Here is a 26,876-nt window from a genome sequence, read left to right on the forward strand (position 1 = left end):
AACATTACTGAAAGCACCCAACTCCCTACATTCTTGTTACAACATTATTCCAAACTACTTTTTACTAGTTTGATTTTAAGTGAAGCATAACTTTGCATTTCTTTGACTAGCCTTTTGCATTAGAATTGCATTCTTCATTAATTATTCGTTCTTCTATCTTGTTATGTTTTAAATTAAGATATTACTGCCTTTCTCATAATAGCTCTTTACATATGATGTTTGCTGTATTTATTAAAAGTAGTCCTAGTTTTCCATTTCCCACTTAATTTTATTTATATTTCTGTTTTCACTTGTAAAACTATAAAAGTTTCATATCTGCAATAATTCGTGACTTATTCCAGTTCCATTTCCATTCTGTTATCATTAAAGTTATACTCACAATGCTTTCTCCCATATTGCTTTGATTCATTTGTCTGTGAATATATAAAGTCTTATTTATGAATATTTTAAAGTATTTTGGGGATTTAAAACAATTCCATTTTTAAAGATGATAAAAAAAAAACTACCATTGAATGTAAGGGTTTTCACAAATAAACTTGTATCTTGAAGTTCTAGAAACATAAATCATATGACTTTTCAAGTGGATTAGGAAATAAATTTTAATTCACTCTTCAGGAAGACAATTTTTTCACTATTCTCTTCAACTAAACAGAAAGGTAATTCCTTTTCCATTTTACTGGTGACAAATTTCTAAACAATAGGACGCCTTTCCTCCAACCTTTTCTGCTCTCATTCATATGATAGTCCGTCAGTCATGGAACTAACTCCAGGTCTGTGGTCAAACATTCAATTCCTGTTCCCAAGAGTATAACTTTTACAAGCATTTCATAAATGCACACACAGATAGATGCCCAATAAATTTTCCTGCCAAGCAAACTGGAAAATACCTGTTTGGCCTCAGCAGACCTGTACTTTTGTATGTGTTTACAAAAACATACCCTGAAATACTTAATAGCCTGTGGGAAGTTTTGTAAAATCTTGTGACCCAGAGTATTTCTTTTTCAGCAACAACAAAAAGTAGCAACAAATGTTTTTTAAAAAAACTTCAATGAAGAAGAAAAGCTTTTGCAACTTTAAGAAATGTGTATCTCATTAAGGAAATGAAAAGAAAAGAAATGTTGCTTTCATCTGCCAGTTTAGAAACATTACCTTCATAATGAGTCTGAAAATTATAATTACAAATTCAGTTGTCATCTGAACATAAAAGACTATGTATTATAGCTTTATATGCATATGTCACATATTTTACTTATAAATTAAAAATAAGGCACACAAACTTCCATTTTTAAAATAATCAATTTTTTCAAAGGTGGGCATTATGTGTTTTATCTTTTTCCTACCCAGTGCAGTGCCAAAATTTTCTGTTCAGGCTTCAGAATCTTGTAAGTAGATTCAGACAGGACTCGTGTCATTAGCAAGAGGAATCTAGAAAAAATAAAAGTAGACTATTAACAGTGCATTGTTCCTTTTTAGTAAATATTTCAAGATATGACTCTTCAGAATCATGAGATGTCTATGGTTTTCAAATAAATTTTTATATATATATAAATATCTATTTATATACATATAAAGTTATTATTTATTGAAAAAGAGGCATTACTTTGATATCAGAATACCACAAGAATTAATCCAAAAACTATTATATACATGTAAGTTCTGTTAAAGGCATTACATATTAATTTGCTATTTCTGTTTAGTCACTCAGTTGTGACCCCATGGACTGCAGGACTCCAGGCTTCCCTGTCCTTCACTATTTCCCAGATTTTGCTCAAACTCATGTCCATTGAGTGAGTGATGCCATCCAACCATCTCATTCTCTGTCACCCCCTCCTCTGTATTTATTAATCATAAGTTGTTCATTTTGTATAATTTTGATATAAACATCCTGAGTATACTTTAGGACAGGCAGCATTAAGGTTTTTCTTTCTTGGAATGAGTTATGAAAATTTTTCAAGTATCCTCATAGTTCCTTTCTTTGATTGCATTCAAATGTGTGACAGCCAAGGTCAACACAGCAACCGCCTAGTGGGAGCCATTCAGCTGTCTCTACACTGACGTCCCTTGCTTGCGTCTCTGTGACTGTACTGCCCAATCCAGCTTCAAAAATATTGCTCTTGCCACCTTCAGAAGTGAATGGAACTCTGGCTGTTATCAGTTCCTTAGGTTAAACAAAAACTGTCCCTGGCAATCAGTTGAAATTCTCAAGAATCAGACTTCTGAAAGGAAGGAATCAGTACTTGGTGGTAGCCACAGCCTTGGTGCCAGTTCAGCCTCTTTACTATCAGTTCAATTTATGGAGAATTGAGTAATTCTTCATCATCATTCTTACTATGCCATTGATTATTCACTATTTTGGTCACAAGTTTTATGGTATTAGGGTAGTTTCATTACCATATTGTTATATCTAGACCATGATTAGTAGAGGGGCTTTTACTTCATTCCAATGTCAGATCTTTTGTTAATAAGCACAGAACTCCAAAAGTCACCACATTGACAGAAGACTCCACATTATTTCATCAATTCACTAATTGCTTCTTTGGAAAGTATTTAAAAGGGAGAAAAGTTATTAAATTCTGAACATCAGAAGTTACACTGCTACTTGTTCGTAACAGCCAAGACAGAGAAGCAACCTAAATGTCTACTGACAGATGAATGGATAAAAAAGATGTGGTGCATATATGCAATGGAATATTACTTAGCCATTAAAAAGAATGAAATAATGCCATTGGCAGCAACATGGTAAACCTAGAGATTGTCATACTGAGTGAAATAAGTCAGAAGGAGAAATATCATATGATACTGCTTATATGCAGAATCTAAAAAGAAATGATAAAAACAACTTACAAAGCAGAGCAGACTCACAGACTTAAAGAACTAACCCATGCTTAGGAGAGGGTGGGGGGAAGATGGGGTGAAAGGTTAATTAAGGAGTCTGGGATCAACATGTAAATACTGCTGTATTTAAAGTGGATAACCAACAAGGACTTACTGCACAACAGAGGGAACTCTGCTTAATATTTTGGAACAACCTAAATGGGAAAATAATTTGAAAAAGAGTAGATATGTGTATATGCATAACTGAATCACTTTGCTGTACATCTGAAACTACCATAACATTGTTAGGAAACTAAACTCTAATATAATATTTAAAGTTTTAAAAAAGAGAAATTATGCTGTTGCAGTAAAATAAAAGTTGTTTACACATGGTCTGCCAATTCTTAAAAAAAAAAAAAAAACTATTTTCATTAAAAAAATTATACTAAAAAGGTACCCCAAACTTTACTTTTATCAATTAAGTGAAACATCACATCTAAGCAACTGTAAAGACACTGCCACAGTAGAATTTACTTAAAAATAAAACAAAAAAATTTGTCATATCTCATAAGTGGGCAACACAGAAATACACAGCTGGTAATTTTACCCACAAGAGGGAGCCTGTATTTTTATATTTTTGTCACAGAACTTGAAAAACCTGAACTAAAATATGTTCTAAAAAATGTTTGTTGATACTATAATTTTTATGTAAGGTCAAGTTTTAAGCTAATCAGATTTCAGTTGGCATATTTTTCTTTAACCATAATATATCAATATGGCACAAGATTAGAATGAGGATTGGAATGTTTAAACTTTTCATACCTATATTGTAATTAGGTTTTTTCAGATATAATAATGAAGATGTAGCTGCCAAAGCAGCGTAAGAGGAAATTCCTTTCAGGTAGTAGTAACATTAGTTAAGCGAAATTGACTACAATTATTATAAGTGCTTTACATCTAAATTTAATAACATAGAAATGAAGTGATATTTCAGCCATCTTCTTGTCAGAAAAGAGGCTTATGTAAACCAGTAATTATCTATGTATTTTTGGAACAGGCAGTACCCTACTTTAAAAATTACGGTGGTCATTCTCACCAATATCACTTAAGACTTGCCTAAGAAAGGGTATAACTGACATGACATCAGGATGATCTTTCCTTTCTTAGAGTTGAGAAAAAGATCCTTTTTAAAAAAATCTAAGCTGTATTCTTCATATCTTTAATCTCCCTAAACAATATCTTAAATTACTAAGTCCCTAAATAAATGTGCTCTGAGTTTTGGAAAATAAAATATATCCATCAACTTAAAAATTACCTTATAAAAGATAGTTTTGGCAACTCATCAACTGAGAGTGATCTGTTCTATCACATTCAGAGACATAGTAATAATCCAGCTGAAATTTGTTTTGTGATCCCTTGTAAAGTGCAGGGAAGACAGCTGATAGTGTCCCTGTCTCCTAGAGTCCTCTCCTCAGCTCCTTGACAATATTATACACCAGGGGCAGGAAGCTGAAGAAGAAAGGGTTAATTACTGTTGCTCTTCCTTCTGAAATTCCAACCTACCCATTAAATCATTCTTTTTTCTCCCACTAGGGACCATGAATCTAATGGACCTAAAATCAATATCTTATAAATGACATAAAAAATATATTCATTTTATGGACTAATGTACCCTAGTGTCTGAATCCTATTTACAACCTCTACTTTAAAAGAGAACAACAGACCTACTTCTGCCAGTAAAAGGTTACTCAGTCACTTTGGTGACATGTTGCAGAATCCACTGTCCTACTCAAGTGTGGCAGGAGGGCAAGACTGGCGGCTGCAAATCCACCATTGTTGAAACTCAAAACAGTGCAGTGCACTCACGTTAGGATACACAATTACCAAGAAGCATGCATGGAGCTTCCAAGAGCTCCACCATCTTCCAAGGTGGATTTACATGTTTCTGATGCATTAACTTGTTTCGTAACTTACATAAAGTTTTCAGGGCATCAAATCATTACAATACTGAAAAAGCAAACACAACTTCCACTTCATAGTGACTTCTATAATGATTGAGGAGACTCAATTAAAAAAAGAAACCCTAAAAGACCAAAATGATCACTACCCTACCAGAGAGACACGGGCCAAAAAAAATGTAGTGTGAGAGCACCCCACATTAAACCATAGTTTCAAGCAAGCTCTGGGGAAACTAAGGGCATTTCATCTCAGTGAGACAACCAAAAAAGTTACAATGACTGTCTGTTGGTTTTTACATATTAAGAAAATACGCTGGGAGTTCCCTGAAGGTTCAGTGGTTAGGACTCCATGCTTTCACTGCCGTGGCCCTGAGTTCAATCCTTGTTGAGGGAACTAAGATCTTAACAAACCATGTGGTATGGCAAACAAAAAAAGAAATGATGAGAAGGTTTTACACTCATATAATATTTTTACTAATCCAAACGACCCACATACTTCCCTCAGAAGCCATTCTTTTTATAAGATTAATTAGTTTTGGTTGTGCTGGGTCTTCCCTGTGGCCCTTAGGCTTTCTCTAGCTGTGGGGAGTGGGGGCTACTCTTCACTGCACTGCATGGGCTTTTCATTGCGGTGGCCTCTCGTTGCAGAGCACAGGCTCTAGGCTCATGGGCTTCAGTAGCTGCAGCTTGAGGGCGCTAGGGTGCAGGCTCAGTAGTTGCTCTGTGACACACGGCATCTTCCCTGATCAGGGATGGAACCCATATCCCCTGCACCGGCAGGAGGATTTTTATCCACTGAACCACCAGGGAAGTCCTCTCAGAAGCCATTCTTATGAGTGAGAAGGCCTTATGCTTAGTTTTAAAAAGAAAGCTTCAGTTTATCATTTATTCCTAACTTTATTTTGAGAGTATCTTCTTCTACTTTTAATATTTTTAAGATATCAAATGTAAAGCATCCCTGGAAAATGCAAATACTCCTGTACTGCAAAGATAAAAAGTATGGCCAAAAAGGAGGACAAAGAAAAAAAAAAAAGCCAAAAACTAAAGAAGATCTATTTTTCTGGAAAAAAAGTATCTGACTTTCTGTTTCAATGGGTACAAACTGAAATAGAGAATAACCAATAGGAAAAGCAACTTTAAAACAGGTATTTTTTGAGAGAATTCTAGCAACAGGTCAGTATGAGGTTTTCTGTTCAGTTTTATGGCTTAAAATCCACAGTTATAAAACTACAAAAGAAAAAAAAAAAAACTGTTGTTCTTTTTTTTCCATTTGCCAACCAGAGTCATTTATCCCCTATTAGATAAAGTATAATAGACTCTACGGAAAGGGTCATTGGCCTTCCATTTAATGATATTGCCAACCCCAATCTGCATTTTCCCGGCAATGTCCCTCAACACAGAATAAATGGCTGATCTCTTCACAATAACAGCTGATTTCTATTTATTAAGCTAAAAAGGTCACCATTTTCTACGGCTGGGCCGCCCTGCACTATTGATAATTTTATGCATAAACAAATGGCAAATTTGTGCCCCATAAATATGCATTAGCAATTACTTTTTCCTCGGGCAACGCTCACCGCATGCAAATGTGTACCTCACAGGGCCTGGGAGCTTTTGTTTTAGCTCTTGAACAGTGAAACAAAAGAGCACAATAAACAATTTTAAAATTGCCAATCAATAAGCAATGCAGATGCAAAGGTAAATGGCAAGAAACTTGCTTAGAAACAACTAAACAGAAAGTGAGGAGGGGGGAGATAGTGGAAGACTTTTCCTTTTTATTATTTCATTTCTTTCTCTTTCATAGTGAAAAGGCTGAAGCCCTCTTGACACAGAACAGCTAGATAGGCTGGTGCTAAATCAGATGCCAGATGGGGAAAATAGAATATATACACATGTTGAATCAACACACATACAAATACACACACACACACACACACACACACCCAAAAAGGAGGTCTGAGTAAAACGGTGTCCTGACGTGATTTCAAATGCATCAGCGATTCAAATTTCAGATTTTTCAATTTCAGATATTCAAAGGATTTTTAAGCTGATAAACTGGAAGGCACTAGGCAGATGCATAGCCAAATCTTAATGCTGCTGCATTTTGCCATGCATTTTGCCATTCCGTTTTCTAATAAAAACAAGGGAAACATACATTATCAATAAGTAGGATATTTTTAGGGACATGAGGGAAAGAAATAAATAAGGAACATACTGAAAAGAAATAAAAAAGCATCTCACAAAACAACTACACATCCAGATGTTTAATACCAAAAACTTTTACCTCAGAACAATTCAAGAACAGTATTGGGGGACATATCTGATGATTTGGTGGCTAAGACTCCAAACTCCCAACGCAGACAGTTTGGGTTGGATCCCAGGTCAGGGAACTAGATCCCACATACGGCAACTAAAGGTTCCCATGCTGCCATAAAGACTGATGATCCCAAGTGTCGCAACTAAGACCCAGCGCAGACAATAATAATAAAATATTAAAAAGAATAGCATTGGGTATAAGGATAGAGATGGGGAGCTAACAAGGACAGAAGCAACAGACAGGTGTAAGAAAGCCAAAGGGGGAAAAAATGTTACCTAATTTGAACTTGAACATGAACGATAGCTCAAGAAAAAGTTGACATTTTTTAAAGAAAAATAAACTTTTATAAGAGGTTTATTTGGCCCACTCTATCATGCACCATTCTAGGATCCATTTACCCTTGGATCTTGACAGAAATCTCTACAGGCTGGTATGTTTCACAGCACAAGGGACAGAGCAGTCAGGAAACTGAACAAGTGAACTTAAGGCGGTGCTGGGTCTGACCTTTGACCTAGTCTGATGCCTGCTCCTGCCACTTCACTACTGCCTGGCCTGAGTCTGCCATCCACTCCTGAAAACCTATCCACTTTAACCCGATATAAAAAATCTCTTCCTCCGTGTGTTGGTGGCTTTGCCTTTGTGTGAACAAGTCAAACAGTATCGAAAATTTTAAATTCAGGACTTAGGCCAGTTTTCAAAACTAAGCTACTAAACTGCTTTTGTAAAATATACAAATGCTAACTTGTATATTAGTACAAAGATACACTGGGCCTCCCCAGTGGCTCAGCAGTAAAAGAATCTGCCTGCTAATGCAGGAGAGACAGGTTCGATCCCTGGGTCAGGAAGATCTCCTGGAGGAGGAAATGGCAACCCACTTCAGTATTCTTGCCTGGGAAATCCCATGGGCAGAGGAGACTGGGGGACTAGAGTTCATAGGGTTGCAAAAATTGGACACAACTAAGTAACAGAGCATGCATGCGTGCACACACACACACACACACACACACACAAATATATTAGTATATTTCCACTGAGACCATGCCATAGTCTTAATAATCATTTAATATAATGAAAAGTTTTGTTCTTACACAATGGTTTAGCCAGTATTAACAAGAAAGTAGTAAAGATAAATAAAAGTATTCTTGGCCTAAATGCAAATAGGCAAACATGAAAATCTAAAAGCAACAATAGCTCTGTCCTGTTCAACGTCAAGATACTCTTCACAGGGGCCTCTTAGAATCTCTGTGTGGGTACTAAAAGTCAACCTCATTCTTTACAGGAGGCTGTGAAACTTCTCCTGGCAATACTTCCCCTGATAATGTCAGTGTTGGGAGATCAGGGCTGTTGCTGGTATGTCAACTATGTGAATAAGAGAAGATGTCCCAAAATGGACAATTCATAAAATATATTACTTACACAGTCATACACGATGGCCCAGAAGAGACTTCATATTTTTCTTGGTTAGAAAAGTGTTATTTCTAGTATTATAGAATCAAACTCCATCTTTTCTAGAGTTAAAGATTTTTTTAAAATCAGGGAGTAGTTTGGGTTTTCCTAGTGGTTCGGATGGTAAAAACAAACAAACAAACAAACAAACAAAAAACCTGCCTGCAATGTGGGAAAACTGGGTTTGACCCCCGAGTCAGGAAGATCCCCTCGAGAAGGAAATGACTGCCTACTCAGTATTCCTACCTAGAGAATTCTATAGACAGAGGAGCCTAGCGGGCTACAGTCCATGGGGTCACAAAGAGGCAGACACAACTAAGCAAGTAACAATATAGTTGTTTTACAATGTTGTACAACAAAGTGAATTGGCTACACACACACACACACACACACACACACACACACATATATATATATCTCCTCCCTCCTACAGAGCCCCCCATCCCATAGAGTTAAAGATGTTTGAGAACCAAGTACCCACTTATTATTACAAAATCAGTACAGCTGGATTCCAATACTTTATATATCAATTCAAATAATTATAAAGTTAGTGTACTCCCATTTTGCTATCTTAATTATCAGTCTTCAAAGCTGAACATAAAAAACTTGAGCACGGTTTTTCTTGATCAACCAAATGCATTGAATGTGTGCTGAAGAGCATCACTGCAGAAGAACCCATGTTGTCATTACCATCCTATCTTGCCCAAGTCCTCACTCTCCATGCAAGTAAGGATTTCAAACCAAAACCGCAAATACTCCAACTAATCTGGAGTTTGTCTGAAATTTATCAGAGCTTGTATAGTCAACCATGTAGACTGCCTGTAAATGAAAGTGTGCTAGAAGTGTGCAAAAACTTGGTGTGTTATATGGACACTCCAGTATCCAAAGGCTCAGTGTGACAGAAGGCTAGGTCAAATAATTACATGATGTGAGCCAAGTCCCACTTTGATAGGAACAAAATTCTGGTAGAGGGTACCTTGTGAGGGATTGAGAAAGTCAGAAGAGCAATGGGAAATTCTAGAACTTTGTGCAAGAGGAAAGTCACTGCCTTATTTATCTTGGGTGAGGGTCTGTCAGCGTCTTTGCCTAAGATCCTTTCTTTGTCCATCTCCTGCTCTGCTGACTCCTGACATGCTCTCACTCTTGTGGGTTAAGTTTCCCTGGTCCCCCTGGTAGTCAGCTTGGAGGTGAGTTAAGCTACTGGGAGTAGGTAGTCTGGAGCTCGGTGTAAAACTGTGCATAGGCGCATGCATGGGTGTGTGTGTGGAGGGGGTGCAGGCAGCCACGTGCACACACATGTACTCCTATGTCTCCTCTCTCATTTACTGTTTAAAAACATTTTATCATAGAGACAATTACATATTCAAAATAAAGACTTCAGAAAAACAAACTCCCATTGACTGTCTCCAAGGTTCAACACCTCTCGACCCTCTGCTGTTTGAATCTCTCCCTCTTTCTTTCCTTTGCGATGTGGCTCAGGCAGCAGCTCCATTTTTACCAGGTTTCACCTCCTGCTGAACAGGCTCCCATGGTTCCCGCTTCTGTCCAGTGACCCCAGCAACCCTGCCATCATCCTGCCAAACTCATCCCTTTTGTCTCCAGCATAAGGGTGGTAGTAACTTCTTCCTGCTCCTGACCTCTAGGTTGCTTTTTTAAAGTTTATTATTGTCAATGTGCAACAATTTCTCACTATTAGATGCCCCTTTTTAAAATAATCACAGTGGCTTCTGTCTTCCTGCTGACCATAAAGAGTGCTTATTTTATTTCACTTTTATCACCTACTGGCAGAACCATGATTTATCCTTTATTCATAGTTCCCTTGAAGCAGGTCAAGGCCACCTAAAGTATAAGACCCTTTCAACAGCATGGAACCCAGCACGCTGGTCCAATATAGTCCATGCCCAAAGTATGGTTCCCTACAGATAACATTCACAATGCATTCATGTACCAATCTAGTCTTATTCCCCATCTTTTGCCAATTGCTTATTTATATCTTGCTTTCTTTTAATTGATTTGTCTTAAGCTATGGACCAATGAAGGAGCAACAGAGACCCACTACTGCTGCCCATAGAAATTCAACCCAAATGCCTAACATTTTGGGAATCTGGTCAGTCTATTTTAAGTAAGTAGCCAATCTGTCGTGAAAATATATTTTTCCAGTGGTAGATGGCAGAAACTAGTTAACCAAGTATAGACATGTTTAATATGTAGGTATTTGTTTATTAAAAACAAAATATGACTTTCTGATGTTAGGAATGTGCATGTGCATATGTGCACACACATACACACACATACACACCATAAAAATGACTGATGCTCAATGGCTCTTACAAAATTACATTTTGAAAAATTATGGGACTATGAATCAAACATATAGATTAAATTTCCCTGAAACAGACATGTGCTTAATAATTAATGTGAAAGGATACAAATAATATTTATGATTTTATCTTACTCAAAACACTTGAATAATTATGCAGTAATCATAGGGCTAGATGAAGACATACTTATCAGATTGGAACTCTAATCTGTAAGGAAATTTTAAAACATAAAAGGATCTTAAAATGGAAATAATGGAAATAAATCCACACACTGAAACTTTAACCTATTTTAATATAGTCCTTTGTTTATAAAAATTTTAAGACAAAATATCTGCTTCAGATAATCTTCAGATAAGTTCACAAGACTTTGTAATTTTTAATGGCAGCAATCACAATGCAAGCAAGGATGAGATGTGGCAATGGAAAGAAGAGAACATAGTTAATAACTATTCAGTGTCAAAATTCAAGTTAGATATAACCAATGCTCTATAACAAGGCAGAATTTTAAATATGGGTTCCAAAACTGATTTTCATCCAGTAGACAGGGAATTGGATAAGAATTCAAAACTCAGAAAAGTCAACCAGAAACACAGCGGGTGTGACAACTGTGCTGGTTCAGTTCAGCTCACTCGCTCAGTTGTGTCCGACTCTGTGACCCCATGAACCGCAGCATGCCAGGCCTCCCTGTCCATCACCAACTCCCGGAGTCCACCCAAACTCATGTCCATTGAGTCGGTGATGCCATCCAACCATCTCATCCTCTGTCGTCCCCTTCTCCTCCTGCCCTCAATCGTTCCCAGCATCAGGGTCTTCCCCAATGAGTCAGCTCTTCGCATCAGGTAGCCAATGTACTGGAGTTTCAGCTCCAGCATCAATCTTTCCAATGAACACCCAGGACTGATCTCCTTTAGGATGGACTGGTTGGATCTCCTTGCAGTCCAAGGGACTCTCAAGAGTCTTCTCCCACACCACAGTTCAAAAGCATCAATTCTTTGGCGCTCAGCTTTCTTTATAGTCCAACTCTCACATCCATACATGACCACTGGAAAAACCATAGCCTTGACTAGATGGACTAAAATAAGTACAAATAGGAGGACAAGACACATTGAATCTGAAAAAGATTCAACTTAAGAACAAGAGAGGACTTCTCTGGTGGTTCGGTGGTTATGAATCTGCCTGCTAATGCAGGGGACATGCATATGATCTCTGGTCCAGGAAGATTCCACGAGCCACAGAGCAACTAAACCCATGCCTCACAACTGCTGAGCCTGTGCCCAACAAGAGAAGCCACAGCAATGAGAAGCCCAAGCACAGCAACTGGAGAGTAGCCCCGGCTCGCTGCAACTAGAGAAAGCCCACACACTGCATGGAAGACTCAATGCGGCCAAAGCTAAGCTAATAATAATAAGCTGTGAAATTTAAAATTTCACAAATTAAAAAAAAAAATAACTAAGAAGGGCACCAATCACTAAGTTCAATCAGATATTTAAAGGGCTGCCATTTGGAAAAGTATGGACAACACATATTGTCTCATGTTCCACATTAGAACAAAGTCACATTTCTGTTTTTGTTTTGATGGCAGGGTTATGAGGAGGTAGTCGATTTCAGCGCATTGTGAAAACCAACTTTTTCTTAAATGAGATGCCCAGTAATACGATTGATTGGAGGGACACAAATGATTTAGGGTTTAAGCCAGGGCTCTGGATTCAGGGAGACTGGAATAACGTTTTGGCTTTGCTATATAATACCCAAGTGATCCTGGACATAGTCACTTAACTTCAGTTCTTCACCTGCAAAATTTTTCAAATATATTCTCTACCGAAAAAGGTGGCAGAGAAGGTGAAGCAAGACCATGTCTCAGAGGTCTAAGAAAAGGATTTCTGAACAGAATGGCATATTGGTTCATCTAGCTTTTAAGATCCATTCTAACCTTAGACTAAACTATTCTATTTCTCAAAGTTCAGGCATATATTTTCATACAATTTCAGGCCAGGAAAGCTCCCACTGATTTTTAAAAAGGGGGAAAAGTTTGTGGCAATTTTGCATTAACAATGTTTCAGCCTCCAATAAGAAAGGATATTCATTTTTGACCAAAGATAAAGCTACTAAAACTCACAAAGAATTTTTAGTTAATAAAAAGACACATAACATCATAAGTCAGAAATATGGTTACTTAAATCAGCAATATTCATTTTGAATAAATTTACAATATTAACCTTATTTTCTCCTCTTTAAAGTCTCTAGCTACTCAATTTATAGATACTTCTTGGATACCGAAGAAACATGAACAAAGTACTTATGCTTTTTGAACCCTGAGAATGGTTTCCTTGCTGCTGTCAGCCAAGCCTTTCCACCACTCCTTCAACCGTGCCTTCTGTCACAGCCACTCAGCACACGGCAACCAAGAACACAGAAAAGTGAGCTAAGCAGGGCTAAAGGGCAACTTCAAAAGAAGTGATTCTCAAATCCTTTTTTGTGATGCCCCAGGGTTCCTCTAGTTATTTCAAGGAATGCTCTAAAATTTTCAAGAAGTTCTTAAAACAAAACCATTTTATTCGTCTCAGCCTAACAATTACAGAGCTCTTTAGACTTTTCAAGGCATTTTCACTTAAACTATCAGATCTGATCCTTGTGGCAATCCTTGAAGGTAGGGATGACTGGGATGATCCCTCTCTTACAGATTAAAACAAATCTGAAAAATTGTGATGTGACTCCCAAGTCACTAAACTATAAAGCAGCATAAAAAAAAGGCAAGAGCCCAAGTCCTGTCTTCTTTCCCCTCCACCATGCTTTGTAACAGAGTACCTGCAGTACGTGTGTGTGCAAAGTCACTTCAGTCATGTCTGACTCTTTGCAACCCCATGGACTGCAGTCTGCCTGTCCATGCATGGGATTCTCCAGGCAAGAATACTGGAGTGATTGCCTGCCTTCCTCCAGGGTAGCTTCCCAACCCAGGGATCGAACCTTTGTCTCCTATATTGCAGGCAGATTCTTTACTGCTGAGCTATTGGGAAAGCTCACCTAGAGTTCAGAGAGGTCATTTTGAAATCCTTCAAATTATGGAAGCATTAATTTATTTCTGGAGCTATGCACGTTGACCAGGATTATGCTACACTCTGTATTTACCTTCTTATTCGTTGATAGATGCTCCCATTTTTAAAAATGGAAATAGCACAGTGGTTCTCCACCAAGGGTGATTTTGCCCCTTGGGGGACATTTGGCCATGTCTGCAGACATGTTTGATTGTCACACTGGTGGGGGGGTGGGGGACACTACTCTAGACCATAGAAGCCAGGGATGCTTCTAAACATCTCTCAGTACATCTGGGACAGCTCCCCACCACAAAGAATTATCCAGTCCAAAATGTAAATAGTGTTAAGAAGGAGAAACCCTGGTTTAGCAGCAGTTTTATTTAAGCCATCTGTTTTTGTCTCTTATTTTTGTTATATAATCATAATAATGCTTTCAGATTGTAACATTTCCTGAGTCCTAATGACTGGTTTGGCATTAGGCTATCAGCTCTTGGGTAGTCACTAATTCCACAAAATGCCCTCTACCTTAATCTTTGCTCTTTGGCAATACGTTGAACAGTGGTTCAAGTGACAGAGGTCACCATTACTGAGATAAATGGATCATAAAATAATTCGTCATGGTATTTATAACACTTCGCTTAGAAGAATTTTGAAAATAAAGTGAAGCAAATGGGGAAAGTCAGAAGCATACATTTCAATAATATGAAATGAAAATGGAAATTTATTTCAGTTATGCGAGTGACCTTTGACTTTCCTGTTATGTACAGCTTACATCAGACAAGCACAACAACGCGCATCCAATCTTAAAAATAAATTTGGTTATCTTCTGACGTGCTAAATTATTTCAATAAGCATCATGATAAGTAATAATATCCTCTTTGCAGAGAATGTCACTCTTTGCCTTTGCCCTGTTAAAACCTTCCCCTAAGCAATGGCTCTCAACTCTTGCTTCCTATGGATAGGGTCCAGGCTACCTTCTCCAGGCTTAGTTCCAGTCTTAACATGAGCCAAATAAAGTCCCTGATTTGGAAGCAGCAAGTTGCCTCAGTCATAAGGACGCATTACGGTATCCCCTATGTATTTTGTATGTAGTATTTTGCTTCCTTAGTCTTTACCCCTTTGGTGTCTTCAGATACGTCAGCATTTGAATGATGAATTAGGGCTTTAAAAGCAAACTTTTTAGTTCACATTCCATTTAAGATTGGAAAAGACCCTGATGCTGGGAAAGACTGAAGGCAAAAGGAGAGAGGGGTGGCAGAGGATGAGATGGTTAGATAGTATCACTGACTCAATGAACACAAATTTGAGCAAACTCTGGGAGATAGTGAAGGACAGGGAAGCCTGGCATGCTACAGTCCATAGGGACTGTACCAAAGAGTTGGACATGATTTAGCGATGGGCTTCCCTGATAGTTCAGTTGGTAAAGAATCCACCTGCAATGCAAGAGACCCCAGTTCGATTCCTGGATTGGGAAGATCCACTGGAGAAAGGACAGGCTACCCCATTCCAGTATTCTTGGGCTTCCCTTGTGACTCAGCTGGTAGAGAATCCACCTGCAATGTGGGAGACCTGGGTTCGATCCTTGGGTTGGGAAGACGCCCTGGAGAAGGGAAAGGCTACCCACTCCAGTATTCTGGCCTGGAGAATTCCAAGGACTGTATAGTCCATGGGGTTGCAAAGAGTCAGATACAATTGAGCAACTTTCATTTCAGTTCAGTTCAGTTCAGTCGCTCAGTCATGTCTGACTCTTTGCGACCCCATGAACTGCAGCACGCCAGGCCTCCCTGTCCATCACCAACTACCAGAGTCCACTCAAACTCATGTCCATTGAGTCGGTGATGCCATCCAACCATCTCATCCTCTGTCGTCCCCTTCTCCTCCTGCCCTCAATCTTCCCCAGCATCAGGGTCTTTCCCAATGAGTCAGCTCTTCGCATGAGGTGGCCAAAATATTGGAGTTTCAGCTTCAGCATCAGTCCTTCCAATGAACACCCAGGACTGATCTCCTTTAGGATGGACTGGTTGGATCTCCTTACAGTCCAAGGGACTCTCAAGAGTATTCTCCAACAGCACAATTCAAAAGCATCAATTCTTCAGTGCTCAGCTTTCTTTATAGTCCAACTCTCACATCCATACATGACTACTGGAAAAACCGAATCACTAAATGGCAATTAGGGTTCAGGGAACCAGTACAAATGCTAACACTCTGGCTACTACTATCGCTGTGAGTGAAAACTGCCCTTGGTTGCTGATCCAGGATTTCAGTATCTTCTGTCAACACCGATGAAACTGAGGCAGGCTAATGTATTAGCTTGCAAATAGGGTAAAAATCTTAGACCCTTCAAAGTTCTTAAAAATGCACACAAACAATATTAGCATACTCTTCCAACAGATGGCCATTTTGCCCCATACCTAAATTCAGAAGGACCTATTTTTATTTCTTAGTAAACAGAATGAAATGACCATATATTAAGTTTATTTCAACAAAAAGGTATTTGGCTAATAATGGTAATAGTAATAGCATTAATTGATTGACTTCTATAAGTCAGGTGCTTTGTTAGGAGCTTAACAAATACTACTAACTAGTCTGACAATAACGCTGATGTGCTGTATGCTTAATCGCTGTCATGTCTGACCCTTTGTGATGAGGCAGCCATTATTATCCCCATTCCACAGGAAGAAACAAAGACCTTGGACTTTCGTGGTGGTCCAGTGGCTGAGACTCCATGCTCTCAAAGCGGGGGGCCCACTTTCGCTCTCTGGTCTGGGAACTAGATCCCACATGCTACAACTAAGTTTGTATGCTGCAACTGAAGATCCCGCATGCTGCAATTAAGACCTGGTGCAGCTGAATAAATTTTAAAAATAAATACTCTAAACAAAAAACTACGTAAATTAAGTAACTTGGCCAAGACTACACGACCAGTTGGTATTGGAGCAAAGATCTGCATTCAGGATGGAATGTGAATTTGGCTTGTCTTTTTAATCAACTTTCTTTCACATGTTCCACTCTGAGCCACATATTGATGGTACAGAGATATGGTCCCTGGCTTTGAGGGACTCATGGTTTAAAAAGGGAGAGAAAGTAATAAACAGTTAACTTCAACAGAATGCCATAAGTATGCACAGGGAAGGGACCTGGCTACCTCAGGGAGTCGGCAATGTCTTCCAAATGAAAGGATGATTGAAATGAATCTTGGATAATCAAGAGTAGGCCAGGTGAAGAAAGAGGGGCAACGCATTCCCTGATTTTCACATGTGGGGAAATGGAACCCCAGACACAAGGCTAGTCACATTGCTGCGTTGAAAAACACGGTGGCCCATTGACGGCTGATGAATTTTTATTATTCCCTGCTTTCCTCAAAGATTATTCCTCAGTTTTTACCAGCAATAGGCAATGCTAGTATTATCTCATGTTTATACTTTTTTTCTTCTTCTTCTTCTTCTTTTTTTTTTTAAATCTGGTCGTTAAGCATTGGGCATTCAAGGACATAATACATGAAAGCAGTGTGACAAGAGTATCGCTTTTCTAGGATAGACATGGCACATCCCTAAGCACTGAAAGGGTTAATAAATCACTTGGAAATTTAAATGTCATTTTCTGTTAGAGTTTATTGAAGGACTTATCATGATTATAGACAAAGTTCCAACAAGGTCAACACCAATGTTCCAAAGGCATGAGCAGGTAAGCTAAAGAGAGATCAAATAAATTGTTTAAATGTTACAGCATAGGTAGTTCTCACGAATGTCTCTGCAACCGGTCTAACTTCCATTAACATAGTTAGAAAGTCTCTGATATGAAGAAAATTACTATAACTTCAGATATTACTCTAAGGAGCTATTGCTGTAGAATAGAAATGAAGAGATGTAGATAAATCTGCTAATGTTCATCTTATTCACATAAAGTGTGCATATAGGAACAGAAAACAGAAGCAAGAAATTCAAGAAAATAATGCCCAAGATTTGAGTCCAGTTGCAACACTTTCTCAGAGAAGGAAATGGCAACCAACTCCGGTATTCTTGCCTAGAGAATCCTGTGGACAGAGGAGCCTGGTGGGCTGCTGTCTATGGGGTCACACAGAGTCAGACACGACTGAAGTGACTTAGCAGCAGCAGCAACACTTCCTAAGTTGCAGGAATTCATATACATTTTAACAGAGATTCAGTATGGTTTAGTGGACAATTATTGGAATTGGCAAGTGAGATAACAAGGAGTATGTTAATCAAAAGAGTGAAATATTACTACAGTATGCTTGATGGATTAGAGTTTGACTTTTTTAGGACAGTTAATGCCACCACCCCCACATGCATTTAGTGTCACTATACCAAAGACACTAGGATGGCTGCTGGGAAAAATGGAGGAGAATATGCCCTGTATCTGCCAGTGGTCTAGTGGAGTTGAAGGTAGCAGTAACACATGGCTAAATAAGTAACTACTGTAACTTACCCCACAAACATTTAGCGAGTGTCTGCTCTATCTTTCGTGATAACTAAAGAAATCTAAACAAAAGGTGCAAGTAAGGATGGGAACTAAGGAAAAGAAAAGGTGCTAACAGATTCCCGCATTTCAAATACAGTTGCTTCCAGTTCCTACCTGAGCCAAAAGTGAACAATGGGGACAGGGTACCAAGATCAATGACAGTCCAGGATCAGAATCACTGACATCAACATTATCAATATTATCCAATCTCATCACACTGACCGATAAATTTACAGGTGAAAAAGATGGATATTTTTCTACAGGATCTGACTAAAAAGAAAACTAATTCTTGAGGTTTAATTACTTGAAAAACCAACTGAAGTTGCATAAATAAAATTCTGACTAGGACTTTAAAAAAATACTCAGAATCACACTTGGGATATTCTATTAATTCAATCAAATCCCTAGTCATATGGCAAGTATTTTTCAGTATTTAAAGGAAATCTGAGGATATGGTTGATTCATCACTCTTTTAAGGGCTTCACTGGTGACTCAGTAGTAAAGAATCCAGCTGCAATGCAGTAGCCATGGGTTCAATCCCTGGGTTGGGAAGATCCCCTGGAGAAGGAAATGACAACCCATTCCAGTATTCTTGCCTGGGAAATCTCATGGACACAGGAGCTTGGTGGGCCACAATCCTTGGGTTTGCAAAAGAGCTGGACATTACTTAACAACAGATCAAGGACAATGATCATTCAGTATGTAGCATTTATCCAAGTGTTATAAAATGTGTCCCCATTAGAGGAGGGTACAAGTTTTAAGAGGCCTGAAACTTAAATGATTTGGGATGCCTTCTTTAAAAAAAATACAAAATTATGATCTCTTCACAGTAGCCATAACTTCACAAAGAGGATTTTGTGTACAGAGTAGATTTTACAAAAATAATTTAATTAAGAGAATTATACATATAAGAGAAAGATAATTCAATCTTTCTAACAGCATGGTTGATAGATTTTTTTTCTCCCTGTTGTTATAGACAGTCAAGGAAAGATTCTTTCAACTTTACAACTTGTTTTTGGTAAGGCTATATAAAATTTTTGGACTGTATCAAATTCATGAAAGCCTTTAAAAAGTTTCTTATGAGATACAGGATTTGGAGGAATTTTCCACAAATTAGCTTCTGGCTCCATACATTCATGCTTTTGAACTGTGGTGCTGGAGAAGATTCTTGAAGTCTCTTGGACTGCAAGGAGATCAAACCAGTCAATCCTAAAGGAAATCAACCCTGAATACTCATTGGAAGGACCAATGCTGAAGTTAAAGCTCCAATACTTTGGCCACCTGATTCGAATGGCTGACTCATTGGAAAAGACCCTGATTCTGGGAAAGATTAAAGGCAAGAGAAGAAGGGGGCAACATAGGATGAGATAGTTGGATAGCATCACCGACTCAATGGACGTGGGTTTAAGCAAACTCCAGGAGATAGTGAAGGACAGGGTGGCCTGGAGTGCTGCAGACCATGGGTTCCCAAAAAGTCAGACACAGCTTAGTGACTGAACAGCAACAACCATACATTCAAACTCAGCTTCTCTTCCATGACTAATATATTTCCATTCTGGTGACAGAGAAGATGTTCATAAAACAGTGTGATTGTGGCCCTAAAACTTGCGGTTACACGCAGATAAGTCAGCAGTAGGATCATTCTTAGGAGTCCTGGGGAACAGGTACGAATAATATAACCAGCAATAAGAATGACGGTGGATGCTGTAAATATTTCCCACTCAACCTATATGAACTGCATCCCCAAATCAATTTTTCTTTACATGATCCCCCAAATGCCCTAATCATCCCAACACTATATAGTAAAGTGAAAAGTGATGGAGAAGAAGTTGGAATACAAATAGATGGTGATATTAATCATTTTGCAAATTTAACAAACACAGGGCCATGGAATGAACTTAAGCTTACCTTACTTGAAGGTAAAACTACCTCTGGTTCTCATCAGAGCTTTTTAATTTTTACGACCTGAAAGCTCAGGTGGTTGCCCTGGCCATCAGTTAAATCAGTTAACATAAACTATTAAATGTTTTGTAAATCTTTTGCAACAATTCCTTTAACATGGCACTTGATGTATCTACAAAATGAATCATCACAATGTACAAAGACCTCTGGATACGCCAGCAGAGATGGAAGAAGGGTATGAACCCACAAGGGGCTGCTAAGTGGCAAGAGAAAGCTAAATTATGAGCCGAAATATTAGAAGAAAAAGAAGCTTCATGGGTTCTATAATTTAGAGACATACATTAATATTCCAGAAAGTAGGCTGGCAGGACTGTGAAGTTTTACTGATTTTCCACTTTCACTCTAATTTTGTTTAAGCCAAGGGGAATGATACCAGCACCCTGCTGACACAGCATATTGATCCCGGTTCCTGAAGTTAAATTATACTTTTCTATTTTACTATGAATTCAGACATATCCTATTCTTTGTGATCCCATGGACTATACAGTCCATGGAATTCTCCAAGCCAGAATACTGGAGTGGGTAGCCTTTCCCTTCTCCAGAGGATCTTCCCAACCCAGGGATCGAACCCAGGTCTCCCGCACTGTAGGTGGTTTCTTTACCAGCTGAGGCACAAGGGAAGCCCCGCTATGAAAACAAGATTGTTTATTAGGTTCTTTAACATGTCTCCTCACAAATTAGCATGCAGTATCAAATTTAGTTTATCTCTTATGATTATCTTATAGTGTATTTAGTGAAATAAATTACCACAACACAAGATACTGTAACACAATAGAAACAATTACATTAAATAACAAAGTGTCATTTTAAACACTAGGTCAACAACCTTAAGTCCCACAAAAAAATAAGATATGAAAGTTGCTCCTCTAAAAGTATCAGAAATACACATGTATGTAACTGCAGATTCAGAATGCTAAACAGAATTCTGATGGGGGACCACACAGAACCTGATCAAACGTATCCATCTGTTTGTCTTCATGTAAACAATGCTCACACAACCAGTGCTGGGACCTCTTCTAGGACAGGCCCTGAGACTTTCATCACATCTGTCATTTCCCCTGCTTACAGCTGCCTCATCAGTAACTCAGGGGGTTTTCTTCCTTAACACTCCAACAGCATCCTAAGAAAACAGCACTGCTGCTGCTGCTAAGTCACATCAGTCGTGTCCGACACTGTGCGACCCCATAGACGGCAGCCCATCAGGCTCCCCCGTCCCTGGGATTCTCCAGGCAAGAACACTGGAGTGGGTTGCCATTTCCTCCTCCAAGGCATGAAAGTGAAAAGTGAAAGTGAAGTCGCTCGGTTGTGTCTGACTCTTAGCGACCCCGTGGACCGCAGCCTACCAGGCTCCTCTGTCCATGAGCTTTTCCAGGCAAGAGTACTGGAGTGGGGTGCCATTGCCTTCTCCAAAGAAAACAGCACTAGGCAAGAGCAATTTCTCTCTTTCCCCTCCCTCTACCTGATTTTTGCCTCAGTAACTGATATTAATATCCAATGTAACATCCTCTCATGGAAATGTGAACATCTCCAAGCAAGTGCTCCCACTGTGAGAGGCAGGAACCTCTTCCACTTTCTAAGGCTCAGATGTGGCTCAGGAAATGAGCTCATCAATGCCCGGCATCCAACCATTGGAAAGCGTCTACACGACTGATACCACTAACAGAATCTCCAAGAGAAAGACATTTCATGTTAATCTTTATCTGTTGGTGGATTAGGTTTTTTCATGGCTGCATCTTACTGAAGGCAACCGAGTTCCCCTGAAAATAAAGTGATCTTCCTACATACAAAGGAGCTCTGACCTGACAGAGGCTGCGGCTGGCAGCAGTCAAGTAGGGGAATCTGATATCTGGAAACTAGAGGACGCACTGCTGCTGGCCATGCCACTGGCCTATTGCTCTATTTTCTGGGTTCTTTCTTCTTCTTGAAAATATGTCAGGTCTTCACATCCACAAAAGGTAAAATACAGAATTTCACTGACATAACATAGTATGGGAAACTGACAAGCATTCCCAGGTTTGCAGGATTTTAGTCATGATAAATCTATAGCACAAGTATATGATAAAATATACTATAGATACATTTAAAAATATATATGTATGTATGAACTTATAAATAAAAGAAATATGCATATCCACATATATGACTCACACACTTAGATTTCTAGTTTCTCTAACTGGCAGCAAATTTTTTCTATGCTAATTACTCTTTATTGCTGGAGGACCTCAGACCATAGTATTCTCCTCTATGACTAACTTTTCCCCTCTAATTCCCTCTTGTTTAAACACACTCATCAATTTAAAAAATTAAGTGAAGGAATAATGCACATACTGGTTACCTCACACATCCCCAAACACAAATCCTAGACTTTTAAATAATACTCATGGTGAATCTAGCCCAAAGAAACTCAAAAAGAAAGTGTGCTAACATTAAATTTTGCATCATTTGTGTACACTAAAGCAAGGGTCCCCAACCTCTCGGCCACAGACTGGTACCTCCTGTCAGATCAGCGGTGGCATTAGATTAGAAATAAAGTGTACATAAATGCAATGTGTTTGAACCATCCCGAAACTATCCCCCCATCCCTGGCCCAGTGTGTGGAAAAATTGTCTTCCATGAAGCCAGTCCCTGGTGCCAAAAAAGTTGGGGTCTGCTCCACTAAAGGATATTTTGCTCTGTGAAGTTTTTTTTACATCATACTTTTCATTTGGTGCATCTAGTATGCAGCCTTTAGACTCTATAAATCAGGATTTGTATGTGGTACCCCGAAGACCGATTTTGTTAATAAGCGTTAAATATAAACTTCCTTTTACCTAGTGTATTATTTTGGAAGATGTCTCATCTTTGAAATCTGAGTCACTCATGTAAAGGATAAAGGAAAACTAAGTCTAAGAAATAACACATCTTAAAATGATGCTGGAGACACTTCATAATATCCTTCGCTAGAACCCCAGACAAAAGTTTATCTCAGACCATTACAGGACATTTAACTTCTGAGCAGCAGAAATATCTCTTTATAAGCTGATTTTATTTCTTTATGATATAATCATCTGCTTCATCTTTTTTCATGAAATTTTCAGTAGCAATGCTACAAAACAACTTCACGGGAAAAGTTAACTGTTACCACATGATTCTGAGATCTCCTCACTGAGAAATTAGGGAAGTCACAAACATCTAAGACCACATTACACTGTGCCCATGATGCCCCTTCTCCAACACTACCTGCAAAACTCTGTGTCCTTGGTCAGGACCAAATACCCAACACACCCAACCAGGCTCTACAAATCAGTCTTGGACAAGTACTTTTCATGCTAGTTTCTCTCTTCACCTTTGACACGTTTGTCAGGGATAAGCATGACCTGGAGATTTAAACACTTATTCTGTAAAACTTGTAAATAAGTAAGGAAAATACCTTTTGAAGATTTGAGAAGCAACAGCTGTGGCATTCTCATTGTGATTCTTGATGATCCAACTTTCTAACTGTAGCAACCACGTAAAACAACGGGGCAGTAAAAACAACACAAAATCGTTCTTCTACGCAACCTTGTTCTCTAGATCTCCTAATGAAAGCCCGATCACTTCCCAGTTCTAGAAGGCAAATTTTTACTCATCAGATAATGTGATCTTAAGAAAGAACAGGTTGAAAAAAGCCTAAACCATTTTATTTCCTAGATTATATAATTTCTGCCACCTAGGACACCCACACAACTCCACATGGGCCCACACAGACAGACACACAGACGAACACATATACACCAACGACTGTTTATCCCTAATCTACATATCACCCCAACTTCCATACAATTCACTGAATTAATGATTTTTTAATATTTTAATAGCCACAGTCATAAAGGTATTTTCACAAAGTGGTTTACATTTTTTACTAAAAGGAGGCTAAAATATAGTTTAGAGTCTTTCTTATTCATCTACTTAAGTTTCTTCTTTGTAATTAAAATTGTGGATCTAACCTATAATTCGGTCACAATCTTGAAGAGTGACTGATGCTTATTACCAAGGAGGCTTACTTAACATGATGTATATTTCAGAGGACAGCACTTATGGTTTTTAAATCACTGGATCTTTCTGTTCAAAATAATCAGGGCTGAGCTTCATCTTCTGCAGTTTTCTCATTCTCAAAAGGCTTTTTTCTCTCTTTCCGATAAAACAAGCTGTTCTTTCCTTTCTCTACATATCACGAGCTACAAAAGCAGCCCAAGACTGTCGCAAGGGTATCTGGAAATGGGATTTCATTAACTACTACACTAAATCAATTAATCAAAATAGGTAAAAATTTGCTTAAGCATTGCTAAAGCTATCATATGGCTTAAAATAGTGAACAGATCCTTCATAGCAGGCAAATGACTCAACAAGCCAATAGGATATGATTCTTTTTAAGACTGTCTTTTGTATTCTCACTGCATTCCTGGTGCTTCAGGTCAAGGCAAGAACTTGAGGAACTACGGCACTGTGGAAACGCAGCCATCTGTGGGTCTGGAACTGTGCGTGAGTGCTCAGAACATTTTCCTAAGGAAAAGAATTGCACAAGGGCACAGTGAACCAGTGGCTGGCTCAAACAACCACGCTGTGCTCCACGGAGATAACACTGCTTCTTCAGGCACCACCACCCAGAGGTACTCCTCAGCCAGCTTCCACGCCCTTCTCCCTTTCCCACTCCTTTTTCTTCAAATTCTCACTTCCTTATGGATGACAGCTTTGAATACATATGCAACTGAACAAACTCTCAATGGAAAGTCATTCACCACCACCCTGCCATATACATTTCTCCAGTTTTCAAAACGACAATGTCTTCAACAGTGGCAATGAAAAAAAATATATTTTTATTTATTTATTTGGCTGCACCAGGTCTTAGTTGCAAGCATGTGCGATCTTTGGTTGTGGCATGCGGACATTCAGTTGTGCCATGCGGGGTCTAGTTCCCTGACCAGGGGTCGAACGCCTGCATTGGGAGTGCGGAATCTAAGCCACTGGACCACCAGGGAAGTCACAATATGGCAATTTTAAGTTAAAAGGAACTAGATTTTAAAATATCTTACAAAACTTTCCCAAATTTAAGTTCCAATTTCAAGCCTATGAAAATATATATGGATTCTTAATATTTTTAAAAAGTATCAAGATATTTCATTCCATGGAGGTGAGGAATAAAGTTAAAATCAGCTATGTAGAAACACTGTTGTTGTTCCGTCATGTCCAGCTCTTTGTGACCCCATGGACTGCAACATGTAGAAATGTTACATTAAAACAGTCTGTGGTTGTCCTACTAGCAGTCCTGTCAGTAGCACTAGCAGAGCATTTGCTATGTGTAAGACATTATTTCCAGTATCTGACATGGTTTTGATTTTTCATTTAAATCTAAGAAAAGCACTATGAGAGAAGTGCTTTGACTCACCCACTTTTTACTGCCCCACACAGAGGTACATTGTTAATTTTTTGTGCTTCTGGTTAAGTCTTTATCCTCTTGTGTTATCTCCAATATTCTCCTACCACTGGTCTTGGAGGAAATCACATTTCCATCATTGGCCTGAGTAGCTTTGACTCTCAATTCCTCCAGAATATGAAAGAGTAATTTCACATTAGTAATTTACAACATGCTTCATATTTGAGGTTAAACCCCTAACTTCAAATGTCAGAATAAGTAGGAAAAAACAGACCTAAATCTAAAAGAATGAAGGTTTACACAAAGTATCTCTCATTTTTGGTACCCAGCCAGATGAGAATCTCATATTTTAAGTATTTTTCCTTCATAACTAGAAGTGCTTATATCTGGGTACATTAAAAAACCTTAGAGATTATAACCTATCCAGGCAGGAGTTCACATTTTACGACTTATTGTCTATTGTTTAAAAGATTTAAAATTTTCTCCACAGCGTCTTCAAATCTCTGGAGAAAAAAGGCTATATAAATTCAAAATAAACAAATCCTAGACAGTTTATGTGGTCGCACTTTTGATTTTCCCGATATGCCTTTCCAACTGACTCATGAACATGAATTCATTTAATAAATTAATTTCAGAAAAAGAAAACAAACCTATCCCTAGTGAGTGTCATTGTTTTTTACTATGTCATCTAAGTGCTTCCAAAGTCCTGCTTCAAACAAAGGTTTATTATTAGCGGCAAAAATTTATCTCCTCTGATTTGATGCTTATCATCTTTGCCTCCCTTGATTTTATGACTCCTTCTTCTCCTTTCCACACAATATTTAATTTGCTAAGACTAAAGAGGGCATAAAAGCCCTTCATTTTCCCAAGACAATCTCGAAGGTAAATAAAGATCTAGAGGCACTTTCCTAAAGGAACAAAGGTTAGTACAAACTTTTCCTTAAGTGCTTCAATGAGAAAGAAACAATGCTAGACTTCAGGGAATACCCGAGCACCAAGTCAAACACTGCTGTCATCAACAATTTAAAACTTATTTTAAAATAACTTTCACAAAAGCCACAATGCTGTATCTTTAAAGGTTGACAGGATTCTGAGACTGACATCCTGCCAGTGGTAAGTTCTGAGTTCAGAAAAATAAAAAAACTTGCCAAAAAA

General features: G+C 38.5%; 1 protein-coding gene across 10 annotated transcripts in view; it reads right to left on the reverse strand.

Annotated features, from left to right (window-relative positions):
• SOX5 (SRY-box transcription factor 5) overlaps positions 1 to 26,876 on the reverse strand; it is a 1,099,609-nt gene that overhangs the window by 794,521 nt on the left and 278,212 nt on the right. For all 10 annotated transcript variants that reach the window (XM_043441163.1, XM_043441162.1, XM_043441157.1 and 7 more), the window contains one exon: positions 1,341 to 1,425. The gene's annotated coding sequence lies outside the window, so the exon portion shown is untranslated. The remainder of the gene's footprint in view (positions 1 to 1,340; positions 1,426 to 26,876) is intronic.

This window comes from Cervus canadensis, chromosome 21 (genome assembly GCF_019320065.1).
Source record: "Cervus canadensis isolate Bull #8, Minnesota chromosome 21, ASM1932006v1, whole genome shotgun sequence".
NCBI lineage: Eukaryota > Metazoa > Chordata > Mammalia > Artiodactyla > Cervidae > Cervus > Cervus canadensis.